This window comes from Apodemus sylvaticus, chromosome 2, assembly GCF_947179515.1.
Source record: "Apodemus sylvaticus chromosome 2, mApoSyl1.1, whole genome shotgun sequence".
Taxonomy (NCBI): domain Eukaryota; kingdom Metazoa; phylum Chordata; class Mammalia; order Rodentia; family Muridae; genus Apodemus; species Apodemus sylvaticus.
Window position 1 is genome coordinate 50,025,872 of NC_067473.1, and position 7,962 is coordinate 50,033,833.

Consider the following 7,962-nt stretch of genomic DNA (forward strand, 5'->3'; position numbering starts at 1 on the left):
AAATTTACTGAGTTCAATATATTACTAAAAAAATAGATGACATAACCATGTATGAAAATATAAAGATAGAGCAGAAAGAAAAGATGACATATTTGGATAAATATTTTTGGATTAAAATACTGAGCAACAATACAATTTTTATTAAGGACCTGTAATTCATACATATTTATATTTTTGCTGTCTTCATATTTGTTCTGTCAAAGAGGGTGAATTTATGCTGGAGTCTTCAAAGAAACTACCACAAATTATGTTATTGACAGGGTCTTCTGCTTTTGAAATATGATTTCTCTGTCTATCACTTAAACTACGTTTAGACTATGCAGCTACAAAACTTAGTAGAAGAGTAGAAAAATTCATTCTAGACAAAAAGTGGTGATTTATTAGAATACCCAAGCAAAGTTCATTTTGATTGGAAATGTCAGAAAACCTACCTGAAACTCAATCAGATACAGGCCTTTATGTCTCACATAATAAGATCATAGGAGTCACAAAACATCAGCTCTTCTCAGGAAGGACTGCTGACAAGGATTTGAAAGATTACAAGTATTCCATTTTCTTCCATGTGTTCTGCCACATTATTCAGAGTTCTGTTGCTGACTAACTAGTTCTTTGCTATGGAGAATGTGGCATTGGTGATTCTTTAGTTAGCGTAGTTTCCGTTTTGTTGTGTAAGGGACATTTCACATTTTACTGTAGTCCTTGGATTTAACCAGTCACAGAGGAATATGATTATGCATCAGATCCTTGCTCAACTGTCCAAAAGTATCATTAGATTTGTTGTGTACAATTATTGGTAATTCCCTATTCAACAACACAGTTAGAGTCAAGGGAGAAATGATCCTCCAAAAGAAAACGGTACAGTGCTATTCCAGCAGTGCTTAGTGATTGAGGAAATCAATCAGTGTGTGCCTTGCAGCTGGAAACATTTTGTTTTAACAAAAGAAAGCTAATATACAAGATTCTATAATACCCACATTGACATTAAGTTATACCTTCCACCCCTCAAAAATCTTGCAAAATGTTTGTGTATGTGAAACACAGATTTTCAAATTATTTCTGAAAATGATTATGCTTGTGTTTCTCTTAAAGACACAAACAAACAAGAAACTTAATACTGGACACTTTAGTTCTTGGTTGAGGATATATATCCATGATTCCTATAGTAAGTCATTTTTAATTACAGTGGAATCATGAAGCCATATATGGTTCTGGCAGATGGTGAAGTCGAGATAATAAGAACAACAATTTTTATATAATTTCTTTTTCACACACACACACACATTATATATATTATTATTATATATATTATATATATTATATATTTATTATATATTATATATTATAATTATTATATATTATATATATTATATATTATATATATAATGTGTGTGGATTATTTTTCTCTCTTTTGAATTTTATATAAATTATCTGGCATATGGTTATGTATTTGAACATTTGGTCTCTAAGACACTATCTCATTTGGGAAACTTGTGGACCATTTAAGAGGTGGAATTTTTTGGAGGAAATGTGTTACTGGTCTGAGTCTTGAGATATGACAGCCCAGTTTTATTGTTATCTGCTTCTAGACTGAAGTAACAGTGGATCATATGTCCTATTATAGTGTTAGACAAAACAAACTCTTCTTCCTCTGAATTGCTTGTGGTCTGGTTTTTCGTTGGTATTGAGAAACATGGGGTTGTTGGCAGGGTAAGCCTGATCATTGATGTTCTGAGACCCTGACAATTTGAACTAGTTTATAAAAAGAAAGTGAATATTTGGGAGAGTTAGGATTAAAATATTTTTTCAGAATGCTCTAAGCATAGTTTGTATCATCCTGGAGGTTGAAAAGGCTCAAATAGTAAGGGTGCCAGCTCATGGATTTTTCAGGGAAAAATAAGGATTCTTTGGGAGATTTGGCTAGAGCCCACTGATGTGATATTTTGGCAAAAAGATAGGATATATATATATATATATATATATATATATATATATATATATATATATGTTATATATAGAGAGGTGGGATATAGAAAGGGAGAGATTGAGGTAGATACAGATGTAGATGTTATAGATAATGTAGATATAATGTAGATATAGATGCTGATGTAAGTTTAGAAATAGATATAGATTACTGTATAAATTTGCATGTCTGCATTCTTTATATGATTTGAGAATGAGGAGGGATGCATTACAAAGCAATAGATTAATTGGTTCATTAGAGAAAATTTCAACATTGGGTAGTAGTCAGGTCTCACTACAGTTACTATTTTCTCCTAGTATCCAGGTCTAAAGTGAGGGAGTTAAACAAATCCAAGAGAAAAACAAAGACAAAAAAAACCTGAGAAACTCTGCTCTAGTATGGAAAGTAGTATGAGAAATTTAAAATTACAGATAAAGTGAATGTTGAGAGAGGGGGGCTCTATAAATGTGTTAAGAATATTTGCATGTTAATAAAAAGAAACCTTATGATTCACTATTATAGGGTAATAGAAAGTATTTTATGGATCAAAACAATAGCGAAGAAGAGATCCATCTTCCAAAATTCTAGAAGACTGAAAACTGAAAAATTCCTCAGTTTTTTAAAAAACGTTTTATCAGATTGAGCTATCAAGTCAGTTCAGTTTTGGTTTAAGATATCCAGCTGCTAACCAGGGCTGGCTGTAAAGCTTCCATAGTCATTCATATGATACTGGCTTTGTAGGTATTATAGACACAAGTCTGAAGGCATGAAGAATTTAACCCAAGATTCAGAAATTCATGGATACCACACAATTTGTAAAATGTCAAAGTCCTCTCAAGAGAGCCTTGATGATATGAGGCCATTGCATGAACTAAGAGCGTCAAATCTAACTTATAATGAGGATGCCCTCATTATATAGAGGTTATATATAGAGAAGTTATTATATAGAGGTTATATTGTATAGCATTAATAGAGATACTAGAATTATGAGTTATCAACCACAGAAACTGATGGAGCGAGCCCTGACCCAAAAGAGAGGGTATGTATACTTCAGGAATAGAGTTGGAGGTACAAGGTATAGTAGCCTAGCCCTTTGTCACCCTGATGATTCTATCTGGGGCTCTAAATCCTAGGGATAGAGCTTTACTCACTGTATTCTCTGTGCTGGGCTCTGTTCTTGCTTTTGTTTCAGAAGATTCTTCTAATCATCTTATGGAGAGTGGAAATATATATTCTGTTACATTATACTTTCAAACTGTCTAACCATTTTATATACAGATAAGGGATTGTCTTAAGTCTCAGAAGAGACATTGGAATTTTGAAGAGTACTGGGACTGCTGAATACTATGAAGACTTTTGGCATTGGAGTGACTGCATTTCCAGCACAAAATTGCTTTAATTTTATAGGAATGGATTGTTGTGGTTTTAATGTGAACTATATGTCATAGACAGATGTGTTTGAATGCTTTGTCCTTAGTTTGTGGTTTTGTTTTGGACGCTTGTAAAACCACTATGAAGTGTAGATTATTGAGTAAGACAGTTGCTGGGAGCAGGACTTTTAGTGTGAAAGCTGTGCATCAATTTCTTTCAGTTTCTGTTGCCTGATATGACTCAGTGTGACAAGCTACTAAGGTGTCATGCAGTTTTTGTCATTACAGATTTCATCCCTTTAAATTGTTAACTAATATGAATTCTCTCTCTTTTGGGTTACTTTTTCAGACATTTGATCAAAACCAAACAAATATATCATGTAACCTGATATGTTTTTCAGATTTTAGATGAACAGCTGACATTTTCATGTTTTGTTTTTCTTATATCAAGTGAGATGTTATTATTGTGATATTTGAGAGCTTACCTCATGCTCTCATTTCTATGAGTGTTGGAGTTGTAGAAGCACAAGAGTTAAAACCTAAGGAAGTTTTAGTTCAAAGATTGCATAGTAAATGGAAAGCGACTTGAGGTGAGGAAGTGTTCTGGCTAGCTAAAATTACAACTAAGCAGTGTTCTTTTTCATTTTGAAGATAGATTTATTCTGATCCAAAGTGATAGTATATATGCTAATTCATTGTCTTCCTTCTGAGGAAGCACAGTGCTGTTCAGAATGCAATGAATAAATTGATGCAAGTCAGGTTTTGTTTTCATAGTTACCTGTTTCTTGTTTCATCAGGATTATCTTCCTGCCCAAATGACTTAGATGACTTCTCTCAAACAAAAAAAAAGTAAGATGGGCTAATATGTCTGCAACCAGAGTAAGAGAATAGAATGTGAGTCCATACAAAGCCAGATGCCTCTAGAGGCCTGAGTGGAGTTCTGGAGCAACAGTGTTACTATGCCTGGACTTAGAATTCCCTTTGGCAGTTTGCAGAAGTTTGAAAACTGTTCTGGAAAGAAGTATCTTTCCCTTTTGACCTGCCATGAATTAACTGAAGGAAAGAAGAACACTTATATATTATTTCTTGTGAAACAAACAAACAAACAAGACAGACCAAGTAGATATGTAATAGTTTTGGGTCCCCTGATTACATACAGGCACTTATTGGTTGGATAATCTGAGTTCAATCCCTCAATTACAGAGGAGAGAACTGGATCCTGATGTTCTTTCCCTGATCTTACACAAGTTCCATGGCACACATGTACACATATCACAAACATACAGTAATAACAATAATAATAATGATGATGATAATGATGATGATAATAAATATAGATTTTAAAAGGAAATAAAATCAGTTTTGAGATAAATTTTTATATGATAAAGTTTCTAACTAGTACACAATATTATCTAAATATGATCAAATGTAGTCAGTGACATACTGCTCTGACAATAATGATACATCACCTCCAAAATCTCTCTCCCCTTTTCCCTTCCATAGTGCTGCCACATGCTGGTCACAGAGAAAGATGTTCTACTTTATGTCACCGCAGAATTGCCTCTCCTGAAAATTCCCATGACAGGCGTCATCTCAGTGCATAGATATGTGCATCCAGTTTATCTTCTAGCATAATGCTTTTGTGAGAAATTCATATTTCATTAGTAATTTAATCCATTAGTTATTGAGTATTATATATTATGAATACAAACTAATTTCTTTACAGCTATCATTGACTGATTGTTCATTATTCATGAAAACCGTTTTCATGTTATTCAGAACACAACCCTTTTCACATTTACCCTGGCTCAGGGAGAGACGATGTGCTAACAGTACCGATGGCTTTATATAAACCTCTTTAAAGGCTTTCTAAAGTAGATACAGCAACTGGGAACTAGGATGGCAGCGGTTCCGATCACCACATACAGGCAGCAATGCTTACTATCATCATCTGTGTTGACCTGAGCAAAAATTTTTGAAAAGACTTTCAGAGGTTTAATTTTCATTTTTTCATTGACATTACACTATGATCATACTTTATCCATGAGCATTTTTTCACAAAGTGCTTGTTCATAAACTTTCCCAAATTATTGAAAATGTTCTCTTTACTACAATCTAGTATAGTTTTGCCATTTTTTTTTCACATTCTGAACTTAGGCATATTCTTTGCAGTGTTTCTTGTAGTAATTATTAATCTCACCGATTTTGCATTTTGAACACTTAAGTGTTTTTTAATTTATAAAAATTATAAATTTTTCCTTTATAAAAAAATTCTTCCTTTATAAAATACATCAAAACCTCAGCTTCCCCTCCTTCCACCTCCCTCTACCCCAGATGTAAACCCATTTATCCTCCTAGAAAAGAACAGACCTCCTAGAGACATCAACTAAACACAACACTATATGCTAAGAGATTTTTAAAAAGAATTTGAGATTTATAAATGTATGAAGAATATATTTTCATTGTAAAATTTATACAATATTTCCTAATTTAAAAATGTATATATCTCTGACACCTTATAATTATTATGATGTTATTGTAATTCTGCTGATCAATACTGCTGAAATGTGTGGTCTCTCTGTTTTGACCTGTGATGAATTAACAAAAGGTGAAGATAAACAATTTTTCAATGTTTTCACAAAAAGAAAAAAGTGCTAAATAGTAACTCTTTATTAAATTCAATCTTCAAGTTTACAATTTTGAACATATAAGGAACTTTTTAAGGAATAGAAAAATTAACACATAGAGAATACTTTTTAAAGAATTCGATAGAATAAATTTTGAGGTTATAAAAATACACATGAAATATCTGAATACGTGAAAGTAGCAGTTACCAGAATGAAATAATGTGTTATATTTAAGTAGACCAAGATAGTTGAAAAGTAGATGATGATACAAATATATAATAATTAATGTTACCAAACCAAGACACTATTGGGGATGCCAAGAAGTGCTTGCTGACAGGATCCTGATATAGCTGTCTCCTGTGAGGCTCTGGCAGAGCCTGACAAGTACACAGGTGGATGCTCACAGCCAGCCATTGGGCTGACCATGGGGTCCTCAATGGAGGAGTTAGAGAAAGGAGTGAAGGAGCTGAAGAGGTTTGCAACCCATAGGAAGAACAAAAATATCATCCAACCAGACACCCCAGAGCTCCCAGAGACTAAACCACCAACCATGTAGACATGAACGGACCCATGTCTCCAGCCTCATATGCAGCAGAGGATGGCCTTGTCAGACATCAATGAGTGGAGAGTCCCTTGGTCCTCAGAAAGCTCGATGCCACAATATAGGGAAATGCCTGGGTGGGGAGGTAGGAGTGGGTGGGTGGGTACTACAACACCCTTATAGAAGCCAGAGGAGGGGGGAGGATGGGATAGGAGGTTTGGGGGTGACCTAGAAAGGGGGTAAAATTTGAAATTTAAATAAATAAAAAAACCAATAAAAATTCCATCAATCTTTTAGTTGATTAGTTGTATCAGGTGCTTCTGTCCACAATTGCTAGCACATTGGACTTCTAGTGACAAATATAAGTAAACAGAAAAAATATTTAAATTAGTTTCCACAGTTGTGCACAAGGTACATTTATAATGAAAATCCATTCTTCACACATATATATAAATATATCTTTTAAAAATGTTTTTAAAAACCTGGCATTGATACATATTTTTGTGTTTAGTTGATGTCCATGGGAGGCCTGCCCTTTTCTAGAAAGATAAAGGGGAAGTTGCCTCGGGGGAGGGGGAGGTATGTGGAGGGAACTGGGGAGAGTGGAGAGAGGGAAAGGTGAGGTCTGAATGTATTATATGAGGGATGAATAAACATATTTTTAAAAAATGTAAAACTGAAGAAATGAGATTTCCTGGAGTTCTCGTGAAAAGTTAATAGTAACACAATAATTTTAATATGGCGAAAGCAACATTTACAAATCAAAAAATGCCTAAGTATTTACTACAGCTGAACTGACATGAATCCTCAGTTGTAGAAAACATAATAAAACACAAATAATTTAAATAATCAGAGATTAACAATCAAAAACTTATATGAAATCAAATAAAAGATACAATTCAAGTTGTGGGAAGCATGGTAAGTTTACAAAGAAATATCTGTACTGTAGACCGGGACACAATGAATAAGCCCTTAAGATGTTGAGAAGAAATGTGTGTGAAGGTTTCAAGATAAGAGAAAAGAAGGCAGGGTGGGAGCAGAAGGGAGGAAGGGAGGAAGGGAGGAAGGGATGGAGAGAGTGGAGAGGAAAGAGGGTGTGTGTGTGTGTGTGTGTGTGTGTGTGTGAGAGAGAGAGAGAGAGAGAGAGAGAGAGAGAGAGAGAGAGAGGAAGAGAGCACTTCATTCACAAAATTGCCAAAACGCAAACATATTTATCAATTCAGAATACGAGGGAAATATGAAGCAACTGTTTCTTAAAATTCAATAGGTTCTATGACACTGTCTCTCACAAATCTCTCTATGAACAACGTGTCTTAGGTAGAGTTTTACTCATGTGAATAGAAAGTATGACCAAGGCAACTCTTACAAGAATGACATTTTAATTGAGCCTGGCTTACTAAATCAGAGATTCAATCCATTATCATCAAGGCAGGAGCATGGCAGTTTCCTGGCAGATCCTGGGGC